The 20,501-nt window shown below is 40.3% G+C and overlaps 1 protein-coding gene across 2 annotated transcripts in view; it reads right to left on the bottom strand.

Moving 5' to 3' along the window:
• Positions 1 to 14,048, bottom strand: part of LOC6586100 (cytochrome P450 306a1) — a 29,347-nt gene extending 15,299 nt beyond the window's left edge. The window contains exon 1 of one of the 2 annotated variants that reach the window (XM_015160627.3): positions 14,034 to 14,048. The gene's annotated coding sequence lies outside the window, so the exon portion shown is untranslated. Of the gene's footprint in view, positions 1 to 12,037; positions 12,353 to 14,033 lie in introns of those variants that run through there. The other variant, XM_002011687.4, reaches the window with a different exon arrangement.
• Positions 14,049 to 20,501: the final 6,453 nt, after the last annotated feature.

Raw genomic sequence — 20,501 nt, 5'->3', positions numbered from 1 at the left:
CATGTGCAGCAATGTTGTGGCACATGCGAAAATCAGAATCAATATCAAAATTCTTGCCAGCGGCTGACCTGACGGCATTTATTGCCGCTGACCTGCGGCGCTGCAGTGGCATGCAACAGGTAAGAGCAAGGAGGTGCCAGGCAGGCAGGCAGTGGCTCCTTGGCTCCAGCATTTTCAGCAGCTGACGATTTTCACCTTATGGCAAAATGGACGAGCACACGCACACACACACACACACACATCTGAAAACAGTAACTGAATTTTTTTTTTTTTTTGAGGCCAAATTTAATGGCAAGAGCGACAACGCTTGGCATGAAATGTAGAAATTGGCAGCAGCAACAGCAACAGCAGCTGCGGCCAGAGTGAGGCAGAGGGAGCGGAAGGCGGTCGCCAGGGGGCGGCATGAGGCGGGCTGTTGGTGCGGCCAAGCTGAATTGGACAGAAAGTCAGCCAGCGGCAGCTGCAATAATTACCCACAAAATTCTGAGCTTTTTCTCATTATTTTATTATTATTTTTGTAAATGACTTAAAGTGTTGCTGCTGCTGTTGCTGCTGCTGTTGCTGTTGTTGTTGCTTTGTTCTAGCTACTTTCGCAAGATAATTGACATCAATTTGTCGGCGAATGCATATTCATGTCGAGCATTTAAAATGCAGAACGCTTAAATAAAGTTCTCACTGCGCGCGCTCTCTCTGTCTCTCTCTCTCTCTCTCTCTCTTTCTGCCTCCCTTTCTCTGTGTGATAAATTGGTGAAATGCAATTAGTCGGGTCACTTTCTGTGCCGGAGTGCGTAAGTAATTGCCAAATAACGGTAATGTAAATGCCGTGTGGCAGTTGGCTGCAACCTCAACCCCAAGTCGCATTAGCCGCTTACACAGGATATGCATGCGCACTTATGTATTTACATATGTGTGTGTGTATATCTGTATATTTTCATACGCATAGGCAGGAGAAGCATTCTGAGTGCTGCAGCTTAGCGACATGGTCAAATGACAAGTTGGTTCAGTGGGTCGTTCAACTGGTTGCTTGAAGCTAAGCTGTTGCTGTTGTTGCTGCTGCTGTTGCTGCTGTTGCTGCTGCTGCTGCTGCTGTTGCTGTTGCTGCTGCTTTTTGGTCTGTTGTCGCTGATCGGTCGTTGACCGCTGGCCTACAACTGTCGGCTATGGCACAACGTTCCGCAATTTGGGCAGCTGATCGCTGCCCTCCAACGCCCACAATAGAAACTCTCTCCCTCCCTATCTCCCTCTCTCTCGCTCTCTCTCTGTCTAACCCTTCTTGGCATTCTAATGGCAACAGCATTGATTTTGAAAAGTCAGTCATTAAGTCAATCTGTTTTCCGGTCACTGTGTCAACGACATTGTATCACATGCAACACACACAGACATGCACACATGCACACATGCACACTCTCACACACGCACACAGAGAGAGCTGAGCACACATCAATGGCGAGATCAATGCACTGCCTCGCTGGCCAGTGTTGACAGTGAAGCTATTGCCTAACGCAGCGGCGCATTGCAAAAAGGTTAGAAACAACAACAGCAGCCACACAGCCGCAGCCGCCACAGCAGCAGTAGCAGCAGCAGCAGCAGCAACATTAGCAACACATAACACAACAACAACATCCGCAACAACAATAACAACCCGGCCTGGCAAGTGGCTTACCTACATTCCCAAAATGCAGCTGTGTTGGTGTGAATTGCACACACAAGACGCGACGCCCCCACGGCAGCAGCAGCAGCAACAGCAACAGCAGCGGCTGCGCTGCAAGCGGATCTGGCGTCAGCGTCAAGCCAGCGGAGTTCATTGACTTTTGCGCAAACGCACAAGCCTCCAACTCCAATTCAATGCACATAACGCGCCACTCACGTAGGCCGTCAACTTGTCCAACGAGTTGGGTAGACGACGCAGCAGCAGCGGCAGCAGCAGCAGCAGCTAACGATGACGACGCCAAGCTCAACGTCTCTCTCTCTCTCGCTCACTCTCCCACTCGCTCGCTGTTGCTCAGTGTCTCTGATTGTGTCGCTCTCTCACTCCCACTCCCACTCCCTCTCTCTCTCTGCATCTCTTTTTCTCTCAGTCCCTCTCTCTCTCTCTCTCTCTCTATGTGTATGTCCGTCTGTCTGAGCTGAGCTTTTTGCACAGTTTAGTTTAGGCAGGATAAACGCAACAACTGCAACAACAGCAGCAACAAGAGCAGCAGCAACAGCAGCAACAGCAGCCGCCTTTGCGGCCATGCCAATGGCAGCGGCGTCAATGCGTCTCAGCTGCAACGGTCAATGACCGACCGACTAAAAAGCACACACACACACACAAACACACACACATGCATGTCAGCATACCTGCCAGTACATGTTGCTGGCAGCTCTGCCGACGCGTCGTTGCTGTTGCTGCCGCTGTCGCTGTCACTTCCGAGGCAACACCGCAATCGCTTTTGGCAGCAGCAAAAATCCTTGCCGTTCATTTACACTTAAACCTTGTTGTTGTTGTTGTTGTTGTTACTGCTGTGCTGCTGCTGCTGCTGGCGTTGCGGTTGCTGCCGCTTCAATGTCAAGGAAGTTGAGCACACGCGACTTCCTTATGCGATGCACACGAGCAACCGCAACAGCAAAGCGAATAACAACAGCAACAACAACAACAACAATAAATAATATAACGCATGCGTCCAAGGCATGAGTCAACCCAATGCCAATGAGGAGCCGGCACAGTGGTATGCAACCGCCGCGAATGCAGCCAAATTAAGTTGAGCGCCGAATTGCCAGCAATCTGCGCCACTGTGCGACGGCGACTCTCAAGCGCAAGACGCTCTGTTTGTATTTGCCCGTCCGTCCGTCCGTCTGTCCATCTGTCCATCAGTACGTCCATCCGTCCGTCTGTTCGCCTCTTTTGTATCATCCGTCCAACGGTCTGATTGTCTGCCTGTGCCTGAGCTCTGAGTGTGTGAGAAGCATTTGAAATGCGCGTCGTCGTCGTCGTCGTCGTCGTCGCGGCTGTTGCTGCTGCTGCTGCGGCGCGTCGGCTGCCGGCAGCAGCGTTGACTTGTAAACAGAAAAGTTCGTAAACCTTTAAAAGTGAAAGTAAAATCGGACGTAGACCTACATATACAAATGTAAAAGCGCGACGCGTCGCTTCTGTGTGCGTGTGTGCCGATGTGTGCGCGTGTGTGTGTGCCAAGAAGCAGCTGCCAAACCAGAAAGCAACACGCACACACACGCACACTGAGCACTGCCGTTGGTGTTGGTGTTGCTCTTAATGTGACTGGCAACGAACGACGCCGACAGCAGCAACAGCAACAGCAGCAGCAGCAGCAGCGACAGCGGCAGCACACAACGGAATTCCCAGCTAACGCTCCCGGCTCCAGTTCCAGAGCGCTAGAAACGAAAGACTTGTATGATACGAACTTAATGACAGCAGTTAACTAACTGCGGCTAATTAAATTTAGTTTCGATTTACTCAATTCTCTTTGTGCTGGCCTAATCAAATGCAGTTTTTTTTATTATATATAGATACACATATATTACAATCTGTATATGATAAATATTTTTCAAATAATTTATTTTAAAATATTAAATTTTTTTAATGTTGCTTGAAGACTTGTTGTATGTATAATTACAGTAAATTTAATTCACAATAAGATTAACTCAAATCTGTTGCAAAAATAGAATAATAATAATAATAATACTCATAATAAAAATAAAATAAAATATAAATAATAAAAAAAATAATTTTTAAATAATGATAATAATATAAAGAATACTCATATAAAAAATATTTAAAAAAATAAATAAATAAATAAAAAAAAAACATTGTAAAATTTTAATTAAAAATTCTATTCTAAAGAGCTTTAGAAAATGTCATGATGAATGAATCAAGAAAGTTGTAGTCGGGCCTTAACGACTGCAGACTACCTTGCTAGATAGTTTTTTGGTTTGCCACGCCTTCATTAATTTCCTGTATTAACAACATAAATTTATTCCTTAAATTTTGAGTTTCTAGATCTTAAACTGACGAGAATAGTAAAGCCGATTTAATCATATACCAATTTTTTAATTTGTTCTTTATATTTGAGGAATTACTGAAAAAATTCTCTGTATTAATGCCTAGATGAATTTAACTTGATTTGAAATTCAATTTAATTCTCTATGAAATTTAATCTTTATTAGCTTTCATTTATCTCGAATATATTCAGTTTAAATTATTTCATTAATTTTATATTTTATTAAGTTTACACTAAGTATTTATTTGTTGTATAACAGGAAATATAATTTTGATTTATGTCAATAAAGAAGAGAAGGAGAAGTCCATAATCAAGGCACATGCTCAAAGTATGTCCTCAGGCATATGTTACTTAAATATTTATTTATTTATTGTAGATTAGAAGTAATACAAATTTAAGACTAACTTGAGATTCAAGCACTGGCAACTGCAGCCTTCGGCCCATTAATGCTACTTAACACAGTGAACCTCGCCTACAGCAGTTCATGATAATTACATGGAATTTATAGATATATAAAGTATATTTAGTATATCTCTCCCTCGTCAAGTTGACGCTGTCGCAGCACGTGCTCGGAAAAGTCAACAAATAATATTAATAAAGAAAAAAAACACACACACACACGCACATCAGCAGCAACAATGACCTCAGGCAATCGAAATGCCGCAACACAAACTGGAAGCTGGCCGGCATTGAATGAACTCCTCTCGGCTCCTGCTGCAGCAGCAACAAAGCAACGGCGGCAGAGCAACAACTTCCTGTCGATACCGTTACGTATGCATCATGAGCAGTCAAAGCACCAGCGGTGAATTGTATTGCGCAAACCAGCAACAACAGCAGCTACAGCAGCAACAACAGCAACAACAACTCAACAACCATTACCCACCCCAACAATAATGCGTTGGGATCAAAAGCCAATAAACTTTATATGTATTCAATGAATTTGGCTGTTTGACTGGAGATGTTGCTGCGGTTAATATATTTGTTATTGTTGTTGCTGTTGTTGTTGTTGTTGTTGCTGCTGCTGTTAATACATATTTCGAGTAACTTTCACGTTCGGCGTGCGGGCGGACTGTTAGCCGGCCGCTGGGTCGCCCGAGGGGGTCAAAAACTTTCCTCGACAGCAGCAACAACAACAACAACACCAAATAGTACTGTTAACTGACTTAAAACAAACAGCAACAACAACAAATACAAATCATATTGATTGCGAATTGCTGCTCATCTGTATTACATAATAAACAGACAACCGCAGCAGCAGCAGCAGCAGCAGCAACAACAACAACCGGCAGCAACAGCAACAAAGTCAGGTTAAACAGCTGATCTGAGAGGTTGTCAACCCCAGCAGCAGCAGCAGCAGCAGCAGCAACAGTAACAGCAGCAACAATGCATGCAAATTAAAAAAAATAAAATAAATAAATAAACAAAATACATAAAAAAAATTGGCATTTCATTGGCCCTGGCCAGCTCGAATGTGGGCGGAAAAGGTCATCGACGTCGCACCGGAAGCGTGCCAAAAATATCAAAATCTCTAAAAATAAAAACGGGCTCACACACGATTGGCCAACTGTTTGCTGAATTTGTTAAATGCTTTGCGTTTGTCAATCTGCGAATGTGTAAATTGTTTGGCTGAGATCGCGCAACCGATGCTCACAGACCAAAAACTAAATAAAAATGAAAAAAAAAATAAATAAATAAATAAAGCAAAGCGGAAGCTCAACTCAGCTCAGTTCAGCTCAGAATCAGCTGATTGCTCGAAAAACTCGCGTTTTCTACATTGAGAGAGATGTTGCTGCTGCTGTTGCTAATGTTGCTGCTGCTGCTGCTGTTGGTGTTGCTGCTGCTTTTTGCTGTTCCTGGTTGCATATTTGGCATATTGAAAGCGGCCAAGCGGCCAAGCGGCCAACTGGCGAAGCCACCAAGCGCAGCAATAAACTTCAAAAAACCTCAACGGTCAACGAACTCGTCGCTGGCTTTAAGCCAAGACGTTGTCGCTGTCGCTGTCGCTGCTGCTGCTGCTGTCGCTGCCGCTGTCACAGTCGCTGCTGCTGCCGCTGCTGTCGCCGTTGCCGTCGCTGTCGCTGTCGCAACAACACTTTTGCCAATTTATAACAGCGCAGACGTCGACGCCAGCAGCGACAGCGCTGAGAACGTTGACCATTTGCCAGCCGCTGGCTCTGTGTCGGCCTCAAAGTCGACATCGGCGTCGACGTCGACGTTGACGTCGACGTTAGCATCGTCTCTCCGTCTGTGACGGTGTTCTATGGCTCCTTCTAAGCCGCGCAGAATCAGCTGCTGCTCTCCAGCGCACAGCTGGTGGGACAACCTTAATTGAGAATTCATGCCAGCTTGGCCAGCTCCCCCGAGCCGCCACACGGTCTCCGTCCGTGAACCCGGGCGTATTGGCCCAAATGAAACGTCATAGCCAAACTCTCGCTTCTTCACTTTTTAGTAGGTCTTTCGTTCATTTGAATTCAATATGAAAGCAATGCCGTTGAACCGGGCCAACGACTGCGACGACAGCAGAGCAGCAGAGTAGCAGAGCAGCAGAGTAGCAGAGCAGAAGAGCTGAAGAGTTACGATCCGCTTGCCAATATATATTGTATATCAGCCTCAATTGATGCACATCGCATACAGGATCCATTCAAAGACACTCAAGAAACAGTTGGAGGATTCCAAGCGAATGCCAACTGAGATAATATCTGAATATTTTACAATAATATAGATCAATTATTGATTTGGGAACTTGAATTCGAGGAAGAACCAGTTGAACCCGATATTTTAATTGAAATGGTTAATAGATGTGAAAAACCCGGTTACTTAACTTCTTCTATATATATCCTATCATAAACTGAAATGCGCTCTACTTACTCCCCTTTTCTGCACTGTTCACGATTTGCTGAAATTTATGTGACTTGAATGCGAACTACTCCGCATATCTCTGTCAAATACTATTTAATACTATTTACTACTATTTAAAATTTTAGAAATGTACAAATTTCAATATATTTTTCTAAATTTGATATAGATATGCATATATATTTTATATATATTTTCTATATGTATACAGTTAAGTATTTATAGTATTTGTTAGATATTTATTGGGTATTTACCTTGTACATATATTAAAGTATATATTAACTATGCACTTAAGTATATAGTAAAGATATATACGGATATGTTTTGTTATATACCTTATTTATGTGATAACTATTTGGTATATATTTACAGTCAACTGTAGTGTATGGAATATAATTATATGTATAGTTAAATATTTAAAAGTAACAGTAGTAGTAGTAGCAGTAAAAAGTAGTCGTATTAGTAATACGACTAATAGTAGTAGCAGTAGTATTAGTAGTAGTAGCAGTAGTATTAGTAGTAGTAGCAGTAGTATTAGTAGTAGTGGCAGTAGTATTAGTAGTAGTAGCAGTAGTATTAGTAGTAGTAGCAGTAGTATTAGTAGTAGTGGCAGTAGTATTAGTAGTAGTAGCAGTAAAAAGTAGTCTTAGTAATAGCAGTAGTAGTAGTAGTAGCAGTAACATTTAGTATTAGTAGTAGCAGTAGTAGAAGTAGTAGTAGTCGTAATAGCAAAAAGTAGTAGTAAGAGATACGAAGTAAAACGAGTAGTATCAAAAAGTAGTAGTAAGTGATACGTAGTAAAAGTAGGAGAAGGAGTAGTAGTATTAATAGTAGAGTAGTAGTAGATACGTAATAAAAGTAGTAGTAGGAGTAGTAGTAGATACGTAATAAAAGTACTAGTAGGAATAGTAGTAGATACGTAATAAAAGTAGTAGTAGGAGTAGTAGTAGATACGTAATAAAAGTAGTAGTAGCAGTAGTAGTACTTAGTAAAAAGTGGTAGTAGTACCTTTTTCAATATTTTAGTATATTTTTAGTACTTTGCCTGAAAGCTTTGACAGTCGAAATCTTATATTATTCTTTCCGTTAGGCAAGATACCATATTAGCTCTTTTTCCTGACACTCCCACAATATGCTCCTAATTGACTTTGTATCTATTTCTGTTTAGGTCTTCCAGTCTCCCATATCTAAACTCTAAATATATTGAGTGCTCGTCTCATATGATTTTATTCATGTTCTATTTATGTTAGTCTTCTTCATTTTTTAACATCAATATTCAAACCAAAGTCTGAGTTATATGTGGCATAAGCTCCCATTTAAGTCTTGAATATTCATAGAAAACCTCTGTGTGAAATCTCTGCCCGACCAACATCAACATCAGCTGGCTAAAAAAAATAAAAACGAAAGCTCAAACTCAAACATGGACCCTCAACGAAATGCCAGACAGCTATTGTAGCTCCAAGATTCTTTCTAGACCCACAGATCAAGCGAGACGTATGGCCAACTGGCCGGCTGGCCGACTAGCTGTCCGGCTGTCTGTCTGGCTGGCTGGCTGGCCATCTGTCTGGCTTGGTAAACAAAAGACCATTTCACCCGACGTGAAAGTTTCGCTGTCAGTGACGTTGCGTCGTCACAGTCAACAAGGGGCCAGCTTTGGCTGGGCGATGAGGGCGCAGCACTTGGGGCCCGCTTTGGCATGTCCTGGTGAGAGGAAGTGCCTGGCTGACAGAGCAAAGGCAGCTCGAGTTGATGCAGTGTGCATTGGCTCAACTGATTGCTATGGTCAATCGCCAATCACTCATACGCACCGGATTCAGATTCGAGATTCTGGCTGTTCGCTTGGCTGATTCGCTGGCCAACTGGCTAACTGGCCAACTGGCTATCTGGCTGGCTGACTGGCTGGCTGGCTGGTCGACTGGCTTGGCAAGAATTGCATTTTTCTTTACACCTCGAGCGCTGCCATAATAATACTATGTACAACAAAATCAACAACAACAAAATACACGCAAAGCCATATATGAGAGAAGCAGAGAGAGAAACAGCACAGATACGACAAAACGCATGCTGCAATGGAGTTGAGCAAAGCAGAGCCGGCGGGCCCGGAGCCGGAGCCGGAGCCGGGCCCAGGCCGACCACCGGTTGGCTGTCACCTCTCCATACCCTGTAGCCAGGCCAACGAAAGGAGTTTGATGTCGCCGCAGACAAGTATTCCACAGAGACTAAATTCAGCTAGTCCTAGACATGTATAGGACTCGATCGTGAGTGTGTGGTGTGTGCAGGGTATGTCTTAGTCGTGCCGCCGTGACTAGAGCATTCTTAGTTGATTTTACCTGTTTTTTTTTTTTCCATTTTTTTCAAAAGACACTTTAGTTTATTGAACTTTTGTGCTGCATACTTTGAGCCTCAGCCGAGCTGCGCTGAGCTCGGCTCACCTCGCCGAGCTTCACACGCTCGTGCGTTGGCGTTGTCGCTGCTGCTGCTGCTGCTGCTGCTGCTGCTGCTACTGCTACTGCTGCTGTTGGCGTTGACGTTGACGTTGACGTTGGCGCTGCTTGGCTAGCTTCGGCCAACACCTCCTCCCCCCGTGCGCCGCTGCCGTCCAGCAGCACCCCCAACACAACATCCACACTATTGCGAATGCCTAGCCTCGTTCGCAGCTCATTTCAAAAAAATGGCCTTCAAAACGATAATTCAAGCGCTTAAATTGTATCTACACTCTTTGCAAAGTTTATTCAACTCAACTTTGCAGCGCGCTGCGCTTCGATGCTACTGTAAGTCGAACCAAGCTCAGAATTTATAGGCGTCGATAGGGCGGAGAGTCGGTTGCTTGCATTATTGAAATCCCTTTCATTAACAATTAAAGCCGTGTCCCTAGCAATGGCAGACTTTGAGAAAGCCTGCCGCAGGTAGTAAATGCGAAGATTATTGCCCCAGCTCAGGAAATCATAAATCAAAATATCGCCTGACCCATTTGGCGAGCGAAATGCAGCCGATATGCTCCCGTAGTAATACCATCCAAGCCACTTAACATCTGGCTTTCTTTTCCCCAAAAAGACGTCTTTTTAGGTTAATCTCTTATCTGATTGCCTATTGCGCATCCTGTTAGCCATAAGTCGTAAAAACAACCCAAAATAAAGCATTCCCACAAAAGACTTTCCAGTCCAATAAAAAGCCGCACTTTATGAGTTACGCAAGTCATAAATAAAGCATTATTATTATTTTAACATACGACTTGGTATAGCTGTCGCAAAAATCACTCACGACTTGAGAATTTCGAGTTCGTTTTGCTCAAAATTGTAAAATTTCGTATAGTATAGCTACTTTAGTAAGGCACTGTCATTTCTTGTATTTAGCTTTATGCCCCAGGCAATCTGTGCATGAAGTAAAGACTTCAAATGTATCCTGATTTCATCTAGATATTGACTGAGCAAGAAAACGAATATTATATGAAAAGTCTTTTAAGTCTCCCAATTAGCATTGCATAGAGTAGCTCTAAGAATAAAATTCGAGTGAGTTAGCGTCTCATAGTACTTAAATCCTTAAAATTTCACTCAATGAGTAAGGGAGCGAGAGAGAGAGAGAGAGAGAGCTGAAAGGGATAGAGACAAAAATAGCATAGATCCGGTTGCACAAGAATCCCAACAGACGATTCATTCCCAAAGTGGAAAAGAGACAAATATAGGATCGTTATGCCTGTGAAAAAGGCGAAGAGTGCTGAGTGAGAGCTAGATGCCCATAAAGACAGGATCGTTGTGCTTGTGAGAGAGACAAAGATATCTGAGAAGATCTATGAAGGCTCATCAAGACTCACACGCATGAATTAACTTTTTTCGATCTTCATTTTTATGAACTTAATTTTTTATAAACTTCTATACACATACTTATATAAATCTTAGAAACTCAACTATTCAAGACCTTTGTAGTTCAAGGTTCATTCGAGCTCAGCTCAACTAATTAAATATTCAAAAACGTGAAATATAAGGGATTATTTAATTGAATTTTCATTGGAGAAAGTGCAAAGCTAAACAATAAAACAAAAAGCATTATACACATAAAACAAATGTGAGCCCAAAAACCTACAGCAAAAAAAAAAAAATAATAAATAAAAAAATCCCAAAAAATTAAAAATTCGAAAGAAACACAAAAAAAAAAAACAACAAACTCAAAATGCTTAATCTAGCCACAGATTACAAACGCATTTCGTGTGATAAATTTGGAGTGAGGAGGGGGAGCGGGAGCAAGAGACGGGAGCAGCGCCAAACCAAGACAACAAACAACAGCAAACACTTGAACGCATTGGACACCAACCAGTTTCGTATTGAAAAATGAAAATAAATAAATTTAATGGCCGCAATGCCAATGAAATGCAAATAAAAATTAATATATTTAAACAAAAAAAAAAAAAAATTTCTACTTATGCAAAGCAGAAATATTGCTCAAAAAAAGGCACCGTAGGCGACCCTAAAAGCATGTCACAATATCTGCTCGTCAAAAAAAAAAAAAAAAAAAAAAAAAAAATACCCAAAATCAAAAAGAAGAAACAAATTAAACAGAAGGCGCAGCCGCAGCGGCAGCCGCAGTCGCATTCGAGCGCCAGTTACATTAATTTTTTTTTTTTTTCAGTTTTTTTGTTGTTTCCTGATAGGCATTTTTATTATGCAAAACATGGAAAATACTGAATTTTTAAGTCGCTCGATCGGGGCAACTATAACTTAATTTCGATTTGCTTAAATACAGTGCGGACGTTGATCTGGCCTGGCTGCTTGGGCGCTGGGCTCGTTTTGGGGGCGTTCGCGTGCGCCGGCCATTGGGTATGCGCGGCTGTCCATTAGGCTTTGGATATATATGTATATCTATATGCGCATAAGCATATACATATACATATACATAAATATATATCAGTGTATGCCCGTATTGTTGTATTAAACAATATGCGACAATCAAATGGAATTCATGAGCATGACTTTGTTTCCTACCACACACACAAAAGGGCTAAAACTCTCTTCAGTCAAAAAAAAAAAACTACTACAACAAAAAAATGGGTTTTACGTAAGGCCCTTGAACGTGCAGCGCTCGTTAACTTAAAAAAAAAAAAAATTGAGGAAAAAAAATTTCACCGCTTTTTTTTCTCTCGCCTCAACTGATTTTTTCTGTCTGGCTCGCAGTGTGTGCGCGCTTTTTATTTACCTGTAACGACATCAATACTTTTGTCAGTCAGTCACTTAGTCACATAATCGCTGGTGGGGCCAACGAGACCAACAGCTGATTGCGATCGATTGTCATCGAGGCCTGGCGTAACCAGCGGAACACTTAACACTTAACACTGAACCTTGAACATGCTGATGAGAGAGCCGCGACTGAAGACCGAAGACCGAAGACCGAACACACAAGACCCGTAGACCCCTTTTAGCGAGCCGAGCACCAAGACTCCGCGATGCGAACTGAAGAATTCACTTTATGCAAATAGGATCGTATGCCCACAGGGCCAACTGCCATCTACCCATACCGACTCCGACATCGACTCCGACTGCGACTCCGACTCTGATTCCGATTCGAATCCCGACTACCAGGCCGAATCCGAGAGCGCGTCTTATGTAATCTTTTGCACTTGTTCAATATTAAACCGAATCGGTCAAGCACAATTTGTATATATATCTACATACATATATATTTTACTTTGGCCAGCTATCTGTTGAATAATTCACACAACTCGAGCATGTGATGTGTTATGAAAGCTCATCGGATGTCTCCCCTTTGGGATTTGATCAAATATCAAGTCTTGGGCACTTTGTTCTCTATTCTATATATTTTGTATACAATTGCAACTCTGTGCTCTACGTTCTCTTTGCATTTGCATTTGCTGCAATATGAAAGCTATAAATTTAAGTTCTCATATTTTGAGTCAATTCTGGCAATTAGTTTATGCTGCAATATAAAACTTAGTTCCATAATAATGCTTCATCACTTAACCAAGTCTTTGGTATAATATAAAATATATTTCTATTATCTTCCACAACAGCTGCCCCATATCCTTACTCTCAAACCCAACCCCTGAAAACATATGCTCAATAATCAAGTTTCTAAAAATAACAGATTTATACCACCTCATTTAGTTCCCAACCAACAAAACAATGTAAATATGTATATAAATGTAAATGCATAGGATAAGTTAGAGCCGAAGGCCATAGTAGCCAGTGCTGTTAAAATTAAGTTAGATCTTAATTTTTAATTATATCTAACTTTATAAAATAAAATAAAATATTTCTATTATTTTGAAGATAATATAATATTTGTTTAATAGATTAAAAGTGTCAAAATGAAGCATAGAATCGAACTTAAGTACATTGAAGATCTAGTATATGACACGATTTCCAATTTGGTTTACGAACCAGAGTTTAATTAAGCTATTTGATAGTCATAGTCATAAAGATAGGCTTCCATTCATCTAATTTGACTCCTAATTCATATATTTGATCCCTAATTCACATATCAAATATTCATTTCTCTGCTCTATTAACGCGCTAATTATCATTTAATCTATTGACACAGCTCATCAGCACCATCCAGGGGCGTAGCAAAGGGGATGAAGCATGGGGCTCATATAATTTATATAAGACTTGTAGACCAGTAGAAAAAGCAATCAAAACTTAACAACTAATATGCCCTGATTTCCAAATTTCAGTGTAAAAGCTCTTAGTTTTAAGTTAACCTACGAGATACCATATATCAAAAATTTCCACTTTGCTTATTTCTGTTTTTTTTTTTTTTTTTTTAATATTATAATTTTGAAAGTTTTGTAATTTTGTTACGAACCAAATCTTTTGCTATGTACACTATGTATATGCCATATCTATATATGTATTTCAACTACAGTAGAATCCTGCTAAAATGACTCCGCTTATAGCGTCTGTAGCAACGAAAATTCTTGTCCCCAGACAAACTTTTATGAGCAAACTTATACGATTATAGCGTCTTCCGGATATAACGACGGTCCCTTGTGTGTCGTTAAAACCGGATTCTACTGTATATACCATTTTCACTATATATATTTCACTATATTTTCAACTGGATTCCTATACTCCAATTGCAGGTATTTTATAGCATACTTTTGAGTTAGAGCTAAACATAGTCTTAAATAGTCTAGTAGCCATAATTGCTTAGCCTAGGCTGCTTTCATACTTACCCGAAAATTATAGTTGCACTTATAAGAAAAACATGCCTGTAGCCTTTCCCAATTGTTTCACAAATGCAAGACAAGACAAGTGAATGTGAATGTGAAGGTGAATGTGAATGTGAATGAATGCCCTGGACACGATGTCAACAAGTGTTCCTCCACTTGCTGTTGGCTCGGCTTATCGCCCTGTCAGCTCAATCGAATGGTCCTCTATGAGTAACGTGCTTGGCAACGTGCAGCTACTGTAAGCTGAGAAGACAAACAGACACACACACACTCTCTCCATACATGTGTTTGTGTGTGTGTGTGTTTGAGTTTGTTATTGTTTGTGCAAATGTGAATTGCAATTTATTCTTTTTTTGGAAGTTCTCGTATTCTGTGAAATCCCACAGGGCCCTGGTTTCCCACCAGCAATCACGTGGGACACCCACTGGACCTGCAAAAGGCCCCAGCGCTCCCCACCACTTCCACGTCCCCCTTCCCAACGCCTGGCCGTTGGCCACTTATCACTCAAATTACGAGCGCGCTTGATGCGCAGTTTCAATATTTGTCGTTGGCCGGGCAAACAAGCCAAGCTCTTTTTGACCAACTTTTGAAAGACGAGTGAGCATGAGTGATCGTCCGCGCAGTGGAGCCCATATATATCGTGCTGTTCGCACTTGAAATCGCATTCATGCTGCTGATAAGCATCGCCAGGCAGAACGGGCGCCAACAACAACAACGAAACAGATGAAAAAAAAAAAAAAAAAAAAAAATGAAAATAAAATAAAAAATAAAAACTACATAAAATACAAAATTAACAATGATGTGGAAACATTCGAAAAGGAAACGAAGAAGCAGAAGCAGAAGACGAAGAAGAAGAAGAACAGTCAGTGAAATTATAAAAATTTGTTTATTTATTGCGTGCTTCAATTTTGATCATTATCGAACGTGTTGCAAATCGGTCGGGCGACTTTCGTTTTGTATTCGCCTTCCCATTCGCATTCACTCCACTAATTTTCATATATATATATATATATATATATATATATATATATATATATTTATATATCTCTGATTTTTTTCTTTTTGCATTTGCTGGTCTCGTGCGAACACTTAAGGATATGCTGTGGACTCTGTTGTTGTCTGAATACCCTTACTTTTCGAGCGGTTTCAAAATTTGAGTATAGTTAATGAAATCCTTGGAACTAAATATCTTAGATTCTATTCAATTTGACAAGTTATATATAGATACAGATATACATATATATATTTATATATATATATATATATTTATATATATATATATAGAGAGAGAGAGAGAGAGAGAGAGAGAGAGCCATATTTCATACTCATTCACAATAGTTAAATGAGCATATTGGCTTTGTTCATCTTGCTGTCCATCCTTTTATCCGTAGGACTGCAAGCCTATATTGAAGCTAAAGCAATTTGGACCGTATCGTGTAGGCCCTCTAGTCATAAAGTGTCAAGTTTTTCTTGATCTAACCACTAGGGGCGTGGCAAATCGGAAAATGCATTTTCCGGTATCTCACGGATGTATATTGACAAATGTTAACTTAAAGTCAAATCAAATTTAAAATGGCTTAAAGTTCAAAATATTCAACGAATTCCACTTTAATTAATAAAAAATAAATTGAATATCAAAAAAGAAAAAAAAAGAAATACGTTTATTTTTTTAAGATACAGACAAAATGAAAAATGCGTTGCCTTAAATTTAAATATATTTAAAAATTTTATAATAATTTTTGGATAAGCTGCGCAAAAAAAAAAAAATTAATTCTGATCCTAAGATAATTTTTAAATTTTTAAACAACTTCGCATGGAAAACTGTTTTAGCTTAAATTAAAATATTATTAGAAATAGATAACATAAAAAATGTTTAAGAAATATTTAAAAAACTGTCACACAGCAAACAACAATTTTTTTTAAATAACTTAATTAATGAAACAAAAATAAATAAATACATGAATAAAAATCCAAATCAAAATGAAATCAATTAATCAATTTAATATAAACTAAACCAGCATTGACGAAAAAATCCCCAAAAATAATTAAACCAAATTTGAATTTTTATTTGACTTCATATCAAAATCAAAAACCAAAAAAAAGCAACAACAAAATTGATTTGAAATTGAAATAAAACTATGAGCATGTGAGACTGATAATGATGATGGGCAGCAAGTGGGCAAAGACAAACGAAATTGATAAATTGATGACGATTGTGGAGAAAGTCTCGCGGCAAGCGATGCGTGCCCCTCCAGCGTCGCGACGACTGCGTCGCTCTATGGACGGCATCGGCGCAGCTCCAACGGCTGCTGATGACGGACCCAGCGGCCGACCAGCTGAGCGCTCTGGCCCCAGAACTGTGAAAAGTTCAATAAACTTGTAAGTTTGCCAAAAAAAAAAAGTAAAGAAACAACAACAAAACACACACAAACAGAAAAAAAAAAAGTAAATAAAACCAAAAGCAAACTTTAGCGGCGATGCCGGCAGCAACAGCCGCGTCGACAGCAGCAGCAGCAACAGCAACCAACAACCAGCAACAGCAACAGCAACAGCAACGTGCAACGTTTGTGAAAGCAACCAAAAAACGCCAAATTGTAAGTGCGTTTACGTTTGCATTACGATGACATCGACGCCGTCATCATCAGCGTCCATCGATGCCGATGCCGATGCCATGCAAACGTGGCCGCAGCAGCGCCGGCAGCGCCAGCCCCGGCAGAGGCCAACAAACAGAGAGAGACAGGCAATGCTGCCGGCGCTAATGTAGACGCTGTTGTTGCTGTTGCTGTTGCTGTTATTGCTGTAGTTGTTGTTGTTGCTGTTGCCGCTGCCATCGCGGCCGCAGTCAGCGTCTGCGCGGCAGCGTTCGTTGACTTAACGCACTACTAACTCAGTGCCACAGTCACCGACTTTTGAAATGTGTGTTGTAAACACACACACACACACGCACACACAGTGAGCACACAACACACACTCGCACACACACACACATGTGAGCCACGCTCAAGTGCTTTGTCGCTGTGTGTATGTTTCATTTTTCACCATTATTTATGCTAATGATAATATTCACGTTGTTGCTTTTGCTTTTGCTTCGGCTTTGCCTCTGTTTTCTTGTGTTGTATTATATTGTGTCTTTGATTTCTGTGTGTCTGTTTGTGTGTGTGTGTGTTTTTTTTATTGCCACACAGCCACGAAGAGTCATAGATATTCATGTACAATTTGTAGCATTTTGTTTGGGCCTTTTAATTGATACAATTAGGCAACAAATTAGCTCTTTCGGCTAGGCGACTCTACTTAGTCGTTCAATAGGCGAATCAATTGCAATTGATTCTAGTTGCTGCTGCTGCATACGGAAGTTGCTCGTGAGCCACAGCAGCAGCAGCAACAGCAACAGCAACAGCAGCAATTTGCTGGTATATGGAAGTGAAAGCATCTCCGAAAGTTGTAAAATATGAATGTGCTTGGGAGCAGCAGCAGCAGCAACAGAAGTCGGCGCTCGTTGTCTTGATGCTGCGCCATGGCCGAACTCTGATGCGCTATATGAGAAATAAAACAAATAAATCCAATTGCAAATATCGAATCATAATCTCAAAGAGATACAAGACTAACTAAACTAACTAAAAATAGTATCTTATCTATAGAGATGTTTCAGTAAATCAGCACTAAGAATATACTTACATACTTATACTTATATACTTACATTTAAGACCCAATTGCTACTGCTTAATTCTTAAGGTTGAATCTAATCTCTAATAAATAATTACATTTCTCTTTGTGATGCTCTCCTCTCTCGGTGTCTGTCTTTCTGTCTATCTATCTGTCTATCTATCATCTATCTATCTATCTATCATCTATCTATCTATCTATCTATCCATCTATCTATCTATCTATCTATCTATCTATCTATCTATCTATCTATCTATCTATCTATCTATCTATCTATCTATCTATCTATCTATCTATCTATCTATCTATCTATCTATCTATCTATCTATCTATCTATCTATCTATCTATCCATCTATCTATCTATCTATCTATCTATCTATCTATCTATCTATCTATCTATCTATCTATCTATCTATCTATCTATCTATCTATCTATCTATCTATCTATCTATCTATCTATCTATCTATCATCTATCTATCTATCTATCTATCTATCTATCTATCTATCTATCTATCTATCTATCTATCATCTATCTATCTATCTATCTATCTATCTATCTATCTATCTATTTATCTAACTGTCTATCTATCTATCTATCTATCATCTATCTATCTATCTATCCATCTATCTATCTATATATCTATCTATCTATCATCTATCTATCCATCTATATATCTATCTATCTATCTATTTATCTATTTATCTATCTATATATCTTTCTATCTATCTAACTCTATTTCTCTGTCATCTCTCTCTTATTTCTTTATTCAATTCTCTCTCCATCTATCTCTCTCTCTCACTCTCTCTCTCTCTCTACTCACACTCCTTATCTCTCACTGTCGCACTCCATCTCTCTTTCTTCTTCTCTTTCACTCTCTCCCTCTGCCTTTATCTCTTTCGCTCTCTCTCGTACTCTCTCTATCTATCCGGCATCCATATCTGTCTCTCTTTGTCTCTCTATTTACATATATCTCCTTCGACCTCTCTCTTAGCCCTTCCTCTCTCTCTCTCTCTGTTTCTCTCTCTCTCTCTCTCTATGTCTATCTCTATCTATCTATCTCTCTCTATCTCTCCATCTCTTCGTCTCTCGACATATATCTCCTCCGTCATCTCTCTTCTCTCCCATTCTCTGACCGTACTCAAAATAAACTTTTTAATACTCAACTCCATTCATTTGCTTCAGACTTCACTCCATATGCTACAATCCAGCTCATATTATTTATACAAACATAGATATCTCTATACTGTGTAAGAAACATGAACTTTATTCTAATATTCCATTCCAGAGGCGAGAGATGCATTGTAGCTTCCATTACCTCTATAATGAAAGCTCTTCAGCACTGACTTCAGCAACTGACTATGATAAAAAGAATTTGAATTCAGCTTTGGAGTTGCCCGATAATGATAATATCTTGAAACAACTGCGAGCTATAGAAATTTGTCCGCTGCGATAGTCTCAGATTGAAGTTAACAGTTAAGTTAACAGCTTTTTCCTTGAATCCGATCAGGAATGGGTGAATGTGATAAGGAAAACATTTGTATGTCAGATCTTGATCTCAAACTGCTATGGATTGTGCAAAAGTTGATGCTTCCACGAATGCTAAAGGTAGGTCAAGCTTTTAGCCACACGCACAACTTCTTCTTCGGCTAAAAAAAAAAAAAAAACAAAAAAAAAAAATTTCCTCAACACTTAAATGAAATTCAAATCTTGTGTAAAGTGTGTGCCAGGCCCTAAATTCAATTTCTATTCGAGCACATGCTAAAAATTAAAACTAAATGCGTCCATACAAATGTTTGCTGATGAAATGACACGCCCAGCTCTGTTGCTGTGGGGCAGTGTACATAGAGCGGCAACAATTGTTATGTAGAGATCGTTGCTGAAGAAAGCCCGCGCCATAGGCCTTTACAAATTACAAATGAGTCAAAAGTTGGCGCTGGCCAAGAAGACAACGGTAAATTTGGCCAAACAACTGTAATACAACAAGCAAACAGACAACGGACAAACGACAACAGACAACCGACAACCGACAACCGACAGCAAACAGACAAATGGACAAACGGACAAACGGACAGAACAACAGCCAGCGCCAGCGACGCGACGCGGCTCGACAACTTTTTAATTGCCCTCAAAAGCAACTCCAAAAAACCTAAGAAGCAACACTCTCTGGCGCTCTGGCACTCTGGCAAGGCGTATCGCCATCGCCATTGTCATCATCATCATCATTTGACTTTAAATGACAGCCCAGAATCGTAGACGGGCCCTCAAAGGCAGCAGCAGCAGCAACAGCAACAGCAGCAACGGCTCAAATAGGCCGTAAAATTTCTTTTTGCTGCTGCAGATTCTGCTCACAAACAGCAACAACAATTTACAAGCAGTCGGAGTTTTTGTTTAATTTTAACATCTTTTTTCATACTTTAGAAAGTTTTTCAATTTTTTTTTTTTTTCTTATTATTAAATACATATATCTTTAAGACATGCAAGTGCAGGATTTTTGTGACAGGGGGAAACAAAGAAAAAGTCCAGAAAGTAAAAGTACTAAATAGAATCTAAATGCTGGCAACACGTGCCACACAGCAGCAGCAGAGGCAGCGGCAGTCGCAGCGGCAGCAATAGCGGCAGCATTTTGTTGTTGTATTACATTTTTTATTCAAATTTGAATACAAGTAGGTGAAATGTCATTGAACTCGCAACCGCAACCGCAACAGCAGCAGCAGCAACAACAACAGCAGCAACGACGAGCGACTAGGCGGCGCAGCAGCAGCAGCAGCAGCAGCTCAATGAATTTTGTTAATTGTTGCTGCTGCT

This window comes from Drosophila mojavensis, unplaced genomic scaffold, assembly GCF_018153725.1.
Source record: "Drosophila mojavensis isolate 15081-1352.22 unplaced genomic scaffold, ASM1815372v1 contig_136, whole genome shotgun sequence".
NCBI classification, from domain to species: Eukaryota; Metazoa; Arthropoda; class Insecta; order Diptera; family Drosophilidae; genus Drosophila; species Drosophila mojavensis.
The sequence above is the reverse complement of the archived record's forward strand: the minus strand, read 5'-3'. Positions and strand labels throughout refer to the sequence as shown.